This window comes from Toxotes jaculatrix, chromosome 17 (genome assembly GCF_017976425.1).
Source record: "Toxotes jaculatrix isolate fToxJac2 chromosome 17, fToxJac2.pri, whole genome shotgun sequence".
Taxonomy (NCBI): domain Eukaryota; kingdom Metazoa; phylum Chordata; class Actinopteri; family Toxotidae; genus Toxotes; species Toxotes jaculatrix.
The window spans coordinates 9,127,495-9,140,434 of record NC_054410.1 but is presented as its reverse complement, the minus strand read 5'-3'; positions in this window follow the sequence as shown (position 1 = coordinate 9,140,434).

The following is a 12,940-nucleotide window of genomic DNA, read 5'->3' as shown; positions in this document are numbered from 1 at the left end:
AAATGAAAGAGATGACTTTATCAGAGACGACTTTATCAGAGACGACTTTATCAGAGACAAGCACATGTTTATAGATGGTGAGAAAAACTTAGTTTGAATTGTTTTATGGATACCAAACCCCCGCCCTAACACGTAAAGCACACATCTGTCTCCTCAAGGCATGCCACCAGTGCTTTAATCACTCTGATGTGTTCATCCTGTTGCCATGAAGGGATGAGTGTCATTGTCATTTAACACACCCCCTTCGGAAAGAAAAACTGCAGATATGTGTATGTGGAAAGACACATACACATGCACATACAGGAGCTATAATTCCACCATCAACACCGTCAGCTGGTGGCATCTTGGCAAAACATTTGTCCATCTCATCAACATCTGGCATCAAAATTATGCCAAACATCTACTTAGTGAGAACATCCCAACTTCCCCTGCAGTGTCAAGTGTGTTTTCTCCAAGTGTGCTCTGTCACCTTGATGAGTGAGTCTTGGTGAATTTCTTTTGAACTCGATAACCTTGGTCTTAAGGGGGCGAGGAGCAACATGCCAGATGCAGAGCAACCAATCAATGGCATTCAGTAAAGATGAGGAGGAAAATGTAGCCAGGTGAACTATTTATGGAGGAGGTGCAGACAGGGCTGTTAAATGCTGCCTGTTATCCATGAGTCCTCTTTGATGTTTGAGTCATCACACATCAACAGCATTTTGGCTTTTTTTTTCCTCAGGTTTCCTTTTGGTTTTTCTTTGAGCTCGAGGTTACAGAGGTTATTACTCTGCAGAATTCTGCTTCTGAGTGTTTTAGTAATATGATGTTAGCACTCTTGATGGTTGTAGACGCCACAAATAGAAATATTGTTTTTACTTGTGAGAGCTGTAAAGAAAAGAGGACTTTGTTGACTAATAGTGATTTTCCTCCCTCTGTTCTATTCTGCTTCATTTCCCTTCTCTTTACTTTTTCCTATAATTCAAAGTAGAAAAGCATTGCACCATCAGTAAAGAATAATTGCTTGCATTAAATTGGCCAGTAGCACATTTAAATAGGGATGTCCTGATCATGTTTTTATGGCCCTGATCTAAATCCTTTAATGTCAGGTATCTGCTGATTCCTATTCTGATCCGATACATATAATTAACTAAATGTTTATAACTTGCAGTGTTAAACCTTTCTAAGATTGTAATTTCACTCAGAACTGTGTAACTTTAACTTCCAAGTTATAGTTTGCAGTACTTAACGTCACTAATTCAAGTCAAAAAAAGTCTGCACAGGTCTAGTTTTGTCTTCTTTCTTGCTTGAGTTGTTCTGAAAAAGGAATCAGTTTATACGCAACAATACAAAATGTAACCAGAAGTAGGAGGGATTCAATTTAACATCTTCCAACTTCTGCAGAAGGAGTTGTTTTGATTTAAGTTGAATTACGGTGAAGAATCTGGTTGCCAAAAAAATATGCAACACTAGGGTGGCAGTAGTTTGGCTTCATTGTTAAGACAGCTTTCTGGGTATGGGCAAGTATTTGTTTACTAAGAGAGAGATTTGAGTTCTTATGAGGCCTACATCTTTTTTGTTTACCCCTGGGGCATCAAGACTCAAAGGCTGACATATGTTAATACATCTGCAGTAGTTAGTTTAGTTCTGAGCATTTTATTTATTTATTTATTATTTTTTAAGATATGGCCGGTAATCTTTTACAGTATTTTCCTATATGCTTAAAACTTAGGTTTGTGAAATCTTGTGCTTCTGTATAAAGTATTACAATTTGAGTGTTTGTATATGCAAACCTTTCTATTTTATATAGTTTATCAGGTGCAAGTATGTTTATGTTTATTCAAAGTTTAAGTTAAAATATATTCATTAATTTAAATAGTTAATATAATGAGAAATTTGTCATCCTCGTTAGACATACCTAACTACTGGGCAGCCACAGTGGATCATCTGTTATTCTGAAACCATTATTGTGGTTCAGAACAATTGCAGCATTTAAAGTGAGTATTGAGAGTCACGAGAACCGTCCCTTTGATAACAAGCTAAAATTCTGAAAACATGACTGAAATACCAGAGGTAGTGGGCAAATGGATAGGAGCCCTTCTGTTTTGCCGCTTGCTGGGCTTCAAGACCACAGTAACTGCAGTTGGTTTTGAAATGCTGTAAAAACCAAACACGCTCAAGGAGCTTCTGTATTTTCTGAGCTTTGTAGCACCAGAGCTTTTTGTTTCCATTAATCTTTGGATCTTTCTGTGAACATGCTACCTTTAGTAGCAGTGACGCATCATGTCCACTAGAGCACGCCATTGGGATTGGATTGAATAGCATTCTTATTAGGTTGTGTATTCCAAAGATGACATTAGTAGTAACTCTGGATTGTACTATACTGTATTTTCAGAGCTTATATTATTCAGTCATTAAAACATTTTGTTTGTTGATATAGAGCTGATATGTTTTACTCATTGGATGATCAAATAAGAAAGGCAGAGATGCAATGACTTATATTGCATGAAGTGATAACTGTTAATGAGCCATGTCTTAAAGATTAGGTTTTATACAAGCATGCCAAATACCAGTGGTTATTTCGTGCCGTGTTATTACTTACACCAGCTTCCTTTATGTTGGAGGAGATACTGACACAGATAATGTTTAAAAAATATTATACATGTGTGATTTTGTCATGCAGCGGGGGAGGAGGAGAATCAGTCTAAAAAGAGATTTAAGCAAAATTTTGAAGGAATCAAAGGGGCAGAGCCAGTTCATGTTAAAACCTTGCTATCTGAAATGGTATTTTCATGAAGGGGATACAGCACAATATTAGTTGAATACTCTGTGCGATGTTAAGCTTATGAGACTGTATCAAGAGAATGATGCGAAAACTCATGTTTTAATACCCATCTTAGTGGCCCTGAGGAAAATAATAAATAAAAAAGTGAATCATTTCATTTCTTTGGTGAAACCTTGAAAGCTTCTCTCAAGGCAACCAAAATATTTTTTTTGTAGTTGAGCTGCCAAACACAAATATTGCCCTCAGTTCCCAGTTTATTAGGAACACTTAGCTAAAACTAATGCAGTTTACAGGCTAATACAGGAGTCCTGCTATAAATCCTTTATTCATGAATGTTTATAATGTTAAATTATTGGAGAAACAGTTTTAGGTGGTGCTTAACAAAAACTGAACATTATAACCTTCATGGGGTCAGGATTTATTGTAGGACTGCATTAGGTCTAGCTAGGTGTACCTAATAAAGTGGCAACTGAATCTATGTAGGCCATGATCGTATAAAGCTTATATTCAGGCATCCCACATTCTCACTGCTGAAAGTGTGCCACAGCGTCTACACAGGGACAAAACCCTGAGCTCCCAAAGAGCAGAGCTCTGTGCGACTCAGGCGACGGCTGCTCCTCTTGCTCTCTGAACTCTGCTGCTTCACCTTCAACTACAGTCTAAGAGGAGAGGGAGGGAGGGAGAGAGGGAGAGGAAGGAAAGAGGAAAGGAGGGAGGAGAGGGGGAGCGCCACATTAAAAGAGGAAGTTCATCCTCTGATAAACACATAGCTACACATCCCACTGGACCCACTGTCTGAGATGGCAGCCAGTGCTAAATGTGAGCTTGTCTGAGCTGCACCACTACAAGGGGAGAAACCGCGTGGAATTCATGTTTTGTCCCTAGGTTGTTCGTTTGAGAGCTTTAGAGGATTTTAATGCGCCTCTCTGTACCTCACAGTTTCCATTCAAGGGGCTCTCCAGACGCAGTGCAGCTCTTCACAGAAGACATGCATAATCATGGTAGAGGGGAGGGGATGAAACAAAGAAGAGATGTGTAAAGCGTCATATACATATGGCGCTTTATATTGTACCCCTTTCAGGTATTCTTATGGGTGTTTTGGTTTTAGGTTTGATTTTTAACGTTGTTACACACAAAGGAAACAGCCGCAGCTCAAGTACTTCAAAGGGGCCCCGGCAATCCCACATAGACAGACCACATTTCAGTGGCGCATGCTGTGCTGTGCTGCACTGTGCTACAGACAGACAAGAGCTGTTACGGAGAAGAGGAGTCCATGGCTTCTCATTAAAAGCACTACTATGTCCTCTACAGATTACACTGCTAGGGGAAAACTACACAGGGAAGACACCCTTGCCACATCTACGGCTGAAAGATGCAGTGTTACATGATTGGAACTGTCAAATAAAGCATACAGTCTCAAAACAAGTGTTCACAAAAAAATGACAAAACATTTTTAATGGAAATGATTGACAGGTTGTTTACAGAGAAATCTCAGTTTTCTTGATGTTTGGAAATGTCTGTCCTTTTTGTGAGGGCTGCTTACTTTCAGCTTGTTGTTGCGCCGTACACCTGGTCAAGGCCTTTGAACAGATCCTGATGGTTAAAAGCCAGAAAAGTCCACAGTCTTGTGTACACTAGGCAATTCATATACACATAGCTGGCACCTCAAGGCCACATGATTTAAAAAAAAAATATATATAGCAAGGGAGTTCAGGAATATTTTGTGATTCTGGGGCCCCTTTCATAAGGTTATGATGTACACCTAGATGTGACCAAGATACTGTATGTCCTATACATGCGTTTTGCTATGCACACTTGAGTCTAGTGGACTTGAATGCTTTACTGAAGATCATAACAAATATAAACCTCTGACTTTCTGGTTTAAGGCCCATACCTCTTTATTGCTCTAGACCAGCTCACAATTTATACAATCTTGAAACTGCAGTTTCATCTTTGCAACTTTTATCGCATAAATATAACCCAGGGAGTAATGTATTGATGCCTTAAATTCAAGCAATGAATTAAAAAAAAAAAAAAAAAAGAAGAGGTGTAAAAGTTCTTAAATGTACATTCTGTAATCCCCTCAGCTCCATTTTATCCAGCAGACTCCACACAAAACTGCTTTTGGGTGAACATCTGACTTAGGATGGCCAGGGTGTATAGTGTGTGCCTCCAGCAAGGGGTTCTTTGGAGAGTGCAGAGACATTTATTAGTGAAGCCAAGGGTGGTGCACTTTCATTTCCTGGTTTTAATGGAGAGAGTCTCTGAGTCCACACATGGGTCAAAATGAAACTTTATTTAATGCTTTTCTTTTACAGTTTTTTTTCAGAGGGCAGTTCAAACAGAAAGCGGATGGAAATCCCCATTTTTCATATCTATTATTTCTTATTTGGAGTTGTTCTTGTTTGTTGCTGTGGTCATAGTTTAAAGTCATGATTGGTAATTTTGGGGAATTTTTTTTGTTTTGCCATCTTTCATTGTCAGCCAAGATCAGAGACAACCCTGAAAGCATTTGGAAAGTATTCTTGTTTCTGTTTCTGTTCATTCATTCTGTGTTGAAAGGGACACATATCAGACAGTGTCCTAATCCCTTTGGTCATAGTGTGGGGTCTCTGTGTGTGAGCAGGATACTAATCGCTGTTTTCCCCTCTACGTGGAGAAGTGAGCGGGCCAGGGTTGTCTGCTGCAACTCGGGGTTGATTTGCGTGCATAAATAAAATACTGTATCATACCGTGACATTATCTAGGGCAGCTCTGCTCTACAGCCAGTGTCCTCTCACAGTCACCGTGGCGCCTGCATCTCGCTGCCACACAGTGACCTGATTTGGAGGACTGCATGTGACAAGTGAGGTTGGGACACATACAGGCTCATTGTATAAACTCATTGTTGCAATTAAGGCAGATCTTGTTTTAAGCACAGTTTTTGATAATCTGTTAGCAGCGCAATTTAGTACACCGTCAAAGAGTCACAGAACTGGAACAAGTGTAAACATGATAATTGACCGCCATACCAAAGCTGCATTACCCAGAGCGGCCTCTGGATGGCAGTGTCAGGCTGTGCTACCCGCTGTCAGTCTCGGCTCTCTCATTAGTGAGGTCTAGCAGGCCCCCTCCGACATGTCTCATAAATGTCAACACCAATACAGCAGGGGACAGTGGGCCTGGATGTAACAAACACAGACGCCATGAAAGTCCACTCTGTCTGTCAAATCAATCACCCAGGCAAGCTGCATGTTCACACCTCACATGGAAACTACCTGCAAGTTGGCATTTGGTTAGTTTAAAGACACAAAGAATAAATCCCTGTGGGTTTGTTAGGGATTATTTTGATCTTGAATGCAAGATAAAATTTGTAACATACAGTGTACAGACTTTGGCACTGGTCTTGGTAAATTCCTACATCTGTATGTATGCATATGCCTGTAAAGTATGTTTCTTGAAGTTATTCTCACCTTGCTGTGGTCAGTAAGTCCCCTTCACTGTAAGCCACCCCCCACCCACACCCCTCCTCTCCTCCCCCATTTCTCCTTTCCATTCTCTTCCCTCTTTTCTTTCACATTATCAAGCCATGTGCTGCTTGCACTCTTTTCCATTCTCTTCCAATCGGGCCACAGGAGCAGGTGTATTGGAGATAACTTGCGCTGTGCTTTGTTTTCGCCCTGACACTGTCATTAATCATTGCCCAAGCCACACTTCAACGTATAATAATAAGGACTGGCTGCTGTGTGGGGGCTGCCGCCCAATTGCCTTTCATTGCGCGGATGCCAAATTGGAGGTGAACGGCCATAGCCAGACACTACTCCCCTGTCCCCAGACTGTCTCATCATTTAGGTATTTATCCATCTCAGCCTTGTCTGTGGAGCTTCTCCCTGCCCTCCCAAGAGGCCCAAGATTGTTAGGGGGAGGATCAGATTTGTTGCTCAGGCTTTTTGGCTTTGATTCTGTGCCTATAAGTTAGGGATTAGAAGCAAATTTCCCACAGGGCAGTGCTGGATTTGCTGGTGTTTAACTGTTTAACCTGTCTTAGTCTTGTGTGGCAAAGGGGTGTGGGCGGTGGTGGGAGGGAGAGGAAGCAGGGTTTGGAGAGAGACTGGTCAAGAGGCCCAGAGAGACCCATGTGTGTGTTAAGCCAGAGCCAGGCCAGTATTGATAAGAGAGGCTGCCTTATCCATCACATCTCCAGTGGAGTTGTTAGAGTACTACAGTATGTGTGTGTGAAGGAGGGACTGAGAATGTGTGAGAGGTTGTGTGTGTGTGTGTGTTTGTGTGTGTGAGAGTGGCTTCCCCTGAGCACCACAGACTAATAAATCTGAATCATATTGGTCCTTCTTCGGTTACAACCCTCATGCCTTGCCTTTAATACACAACATGTAAAAATATGTAGCTACAGTATATTTTGTCCACAGATCAGGGAGTTGTCAGTTATGTAAGGACTACAGTTTATTTACAGAAACCTAATCTTTGGTTCTTTGACCTGGATATTTATATGTAAACTAAACAAACATATTTACAAAGCTTTGTAATTGACCATGAATATACTATAGAGACAACATGCTGCAGATAGAATATGAAGGTTCTTAACCAGTTAAAAGTTCCATGTTATCAAGCTGCTTATAGGCTGAGGCAGGCTGGTGCTTGGTTTGGGTCTGGGGTCAGGGTTTTGTCCGTGGCCACCCTTTGTGGGCTGTACTCTGGAATGGACAGGGGTGCAGACCAGGAGGAGGATCCCTGTTCTGTCAAACATAATCCAGGCGGATTATGGTGATCTGAGGGGAACTTTGGAGCCTTGAGCGTGAAGGTGTGCTCTTTGGGCCCTGCCATCTTTACTTCTACAAACAAGAACTAAATCCTAAGGAGTGAGTGGTCTTGGCTTTGATCTCAACCATCACCGTTGCTCCTCACCTACTTTGCTCAGTACATAGGTGTATTAGTCAGTGATGGTAGACAGGAGAATGTCAACAAAGACTGGAAGAATGGCTGGACATTGTTTCTGCACCCATTAGCTCTGATCTTAATGGGTTTGTGTGTTTGGGATCAAGCTCAGACCTGTAGAAAGGTGAACTCGCGTTATTGCTACAAACATAACTCATTCCGTGGAAAAAAATAGATATTAATATGTCTTTCACACCACCACTTCAGCAGTTTGACATATATCAGCTCACTGTTCTATGCTTGCAAATGGTCTCATTTTGCACTTTGAATCTCTGTCTATACATATCTTGTGGAACTTTTATATCATTCTGACATGTAGACAGTAAAGAGCTTCATGTCTCCTTTGGTGCTGTAGAAATATACTGCAAAACCGTATTGATCTTTAATTAAAGAAGCTCTTAACCTTGGCTGGGCAGAGGACCCCCAGGCCAGTGAGTTAATTAATGTACTAATAGTCATAATATTTGTGCTGTGCACGGGAGGTACATAAAAGATTATCTATTGTATGAGCAGTTTATCAGCCCAATGATGCTAGAGCCCCGTGCTGTGCGTATATCAATATTATGGGCAAAAATCTGCAATACAGACAGAAGAAGAGGGAGAGTTGGTCTTTTAATATCTCCCTCGGTTCATCAGCAGTTTAGCAAGGCCCCGTTTTACCTCCTGGGATTCTCCTCTGATCGTAACCAGCCGGCATCGATGGACCTTTACAGGCACTAATGCTTTGCTACCTTGACAACACACAGCAGCTATAAGCCCGCTAAAAGACCCACTTCTTCTTCAGATGAGTCAGGGGTCCCTCTCCACCATTTACCCCACACTCCCAAGGAGGGTGTCTCATCCCTGGATCAAAACCTTGTACCACTGACCTTTCAGTTGCTCCCACCAACCACCAGAACCCCTCATAAACAGGTCCCACTGAGGGAGGGGGGGTGCGTGCATGCAGGCCCAGACACACTGTGATATCACCCTTTATAGCTGTATTGATTTCCTCTCAGGATGCAACTATTAACATTGAGCTGTGATGGTGGCTGCTGTTCTCTGCAGGTAAGAACACTGGCTCACACCCCCGGCCTTGTGGATTGTATATGCGGGGTGGGGGGGTAAAGTGGGTGGGGGAAGCACAGGGGAGGCACATGCTTTTATAATTAAGGTCAGCTGGGATGCATTACAGCATTTGGAGGTGTTAAAACGGGCCCTCCTCAGAGAGTATGTTGGCATTGCCCACGCTCGTAAATTAGGCACGCTCCCCGCTGATGTTAGGAGCAGGAGATTGGGGGGAGCAAGGAGGGAAAAGGGGGGGAATTAGGTAGATGATTGGATGTAGACATGAGCCTGGATTTGATTGTATTGGCTTTTTATTCAGTTTCTTTTTTTTTTCCCAAATCATTGATTTTTATGTGTGTGTGTGTTAAAAGGAACCATAACAAACATGTTGACGAGCATGCAGCTTATTAATTTGAATTAATTATGCATATGGATGCCTTGTGGTTTACTCAGAAAATACTGAGCCAATACTACAAAATATGCACCTATGCGCGCGCATATATATATATGTATATATGTATATATGTATATATGTATATATGTGTATATGTATATGTATATGTATATGTATATATATATATATTCTAAATGTTCAAACTACAGAAACGAAACTCTCACATACTCCAATAGCAAAAAAAATGCACCTATATTATATTAGCTCATATTTGTGCCATCAAATGTTTTGCTTTAATATTAAAAAAGTTAAATAAGGGGCAGAAGAGAAAAAATAATGGGCAGGTAAGTCAAGAGGTGCTCTCACAGAAAGAGTAGAGGTGTGAGTTCAAGCTCTCTTTGGATCAACATTGGCTCCAATGAGGCGGGCAAAACAAGGCAGGGCCCTTCAGATTCACAATGGGGACACTGTCAGCAAGGGCAGGGGAGGGGAGAGGGAACAAACAGAACACAAGAGTTTCACAAACAACCTGTCATAAGGCATTCAGCAGGACAGGTCTGACTGGGACACCCAGCTCACACCCTGCACCAGGGGTGAGGCAGGGGTCATATCGATGATGCATAGTGGGAGAAGTATGACAAGCAGGAGTAGTGGGAGAGACAGGGACGAGGAGGAAATATCAGGGCTCGATTACATGGTGTCTTCATAATGCTGATTTCTCACATGAAAGGTCTATTGTCTGAAGTTTGGCTTATGTAAGATGTTATTATATTGTGGTTAGAGATGGAAACAAAATCAGTTTCTGTTACAAAAGTGTTTACCTGAAAGACACAGGGTGGTCCACTTTCTAATAAGGCATGCGTCATAGAAGGTACTGACTATTTTCATTATGGATCAGTCTGGGAATCATTTCCTTGATTAATCGATTACTGGTCCATAAAATGTCAGACAGCGGTGAAAAATACAAGGTTCCAGAGCTCAAGTTAACATCATCAGATGTGTTTTCAGTAGGAAAAAAATAGTAAACTAATGCAAGATCTCAATTTTAATGACAGTCATTATTGTCAATTTGATTATGTGTCATTGATTTTAGTTCTTAGTTGATTTTTCTGGCCTACTTTGACAGTTTGCTGATACCCAGTCATCACTCTGACCCTCCTGAGAATACACCCAGTTGCAAAAACCTGACAGAAACTGTGTAATCAGAGCCTGTGCCACTGACCATTGTTCATGTGTGCTAACCACAACTGACCTAGTCTCAGAATATTACTTTTTTAATCAGCTCTTCATGGATAACAAAAGAAAAACCTTGTACGCTATATCTTCACATTTTGAGTTCACAACATATCAAAATCATCATTTTCTGACTCACTTTTTAAGGGATTATATTTGATTTTTCTTCTCTAAAGGAAGTATTTAAAGTGTAAATCCACACTGAATCACATAGGGTGATTCACAATTCTGCGTCCTCCTCCTCTCCCATAATTACCATCTTCTCACTAGTACATACCATTCACCTTGTAATTCAGACTAGGACTGGGACTATTTTTGTGATAGCCATGACATCGCGGAATGGGGTGTAACTTAAACCTTTGAACCAACAGACAGTGATGCAGTGGCTTGATTTGGCAGTGTTTCCTTGTTCATATTTTCCTGTTGTCTAATTTATGTTTTGTTAAGTAGTGCTGTTCTTCCGTAGTTGATTCTAAAAGATACTTTGCCAAGAAATCATCAAGTGTTGCTAGGTATTTCTCTAGGGAGTAATGAGTATAAGAATGATTGGAGTGAGGATGTGCAATGAGGAACTAAGTGGAGTTTCTGATTATTTTCCCAGATCATCACATTGCTTGTTGCATCCTTACCTTGCCAGGTTCACTGAGCTGTACTTGCACTGCATTACTAGTTTTGCATATAAAACTTCAATGCAAACCTCTCCTTTTGCAAAATGGAATGAAATCTGTTATACAGCACCGAACTGTCACACAAAAAATATAGTAATGGGCCTCAACCTGCCACCACTGTTCACAGGTGTTTTTTTATACCAGTATTTATTTGACCATTATGTTAAATTGTCCCCATAAAGCCGCACTTGGCAGCACCATCCTCTGAATCTCTTTGTGAGCCACTTAAGTATACCACTGGGGGTTAGTGTGTTCCATGGACCAATATGGTCGCTTTAAACTGAATAAATAAAGCCAGTTTAGTTAGGCTTTGCCCCCTTTTTGGGGAAGCAGTGTTAAGGAAACAGCTCTCAAATTTTGTGGGTTTTCATGTATACTGTTAGTGGTTCTATAAGGTTGTGAAGTGTACCTCTAGGACATAATTATGTTTAATGTAGTATTTACCTGTCTCCTTAGATTCTAGAAATACTGATTACATCTTAAAGCTTGAGTTTTTATTTATGTTTTTGCTTTTTAAGTAGATTCTTAAATGTGTTTTGCACTTACTATTCACCACTCTTTCATATGGACTTTCTGTTATGCTCACAAGTTAAATGAGCAGTACAGAGCATGTATTTATTTATATATAAAATATGTTTATCGTGAAATAAGTCTTATATCCTCATATGTTTATACGCTGCAGGTTTTGAGTTCAGACGTTCGCTCCTTTGTGGTGCTGTTGTGATCTTGAGGACTGTTGACCACAGGCAGGCAGCCATAAAATGAGGGGGCCTGACTCTGTTCAGACCACCTCTATTCATGGCCCCGGAGCCACTGGATGCTAAATGGCAGCCGGAAAATCATGGCTGTGGGATCAAGCATGGCACATTAGGAGAGAGTCCGGGCCCAAACAAGGGTTACAGTACAGCACAAATAGAATACCAAAGGCAAGTGGATCTTCTCGGTGATGCTAGGTATATATGCTCCTGGTGAGGCACCTGCAGGGTTTGGAGATAGCTTCCTTGTTGATAAAAGTTGTGCTTTCATGAAGATGTTGCAGTGTTGTATTGGAATTCCAGTGTTTTCTGATATGCAGTTATTTGAGGTTATACCAATTGATACAATTACTTTAACTCAGTTTAGTTTATAGCAAAACCACGCCAAATAACTTTCTAGAGTGTTACTTTTCTGCTTACACAAAGAGACACTTGGTCCTTCATTATACCCTTTGGACAGAGCTTCGCCATGCGTTTTTGCTGAATTTCAGGGACAGGGCATTTTTCTACAGCAATTTACACTCCTACAATTATAGCGTTCTGGTGCAGATATGGTGTCGGCCCCTCCTCCTTGACCTCTGCCTTTTGCAAAGCAGTTGAAAGTGTGTTTCCTGATTAACAGCTAGCTGAGGTACATGGCTCCAGCTCCAGCACCTTGTCCTCCCAAACCGAGGTGACAGTCTCCTAGGCTCTTTATGGAAATTAACTGCAAAACATAGCCAATTAGACCTGCGTTATTTAGAACGACTCAGCTTTTCACCCTGAATAAAAGCAGGCCCAGATAAAACCAGTACACTCAGACACTGCCACAAATTAATGTGAAGTTGGTTGCCTGCCAGTAAGCCAGTCCATCTAAAATGGGGACATTAAAAGCATGAAGGCAAGTTTTTGTATAAGCTGTAAATTATTGCAGAACAGAACACAGGGTGATTAAAGAGTGGGGTTTGTGAATAACTTTAGAGACAATTATAAATTGAACACATTACAAGTTGGAAATGGTGATGCAAGATGTTTTATTTGGGCAAAGTAGCACAAGATTCTTATCAAACCCTGATTTGAACGTTTCTAGCTCTTGTTTACAGCGTAGCTCATGGCAAAAATTTTCCCAGGTTCTGCACCTTTTATTCGAAATGTGTAACTGGGAATT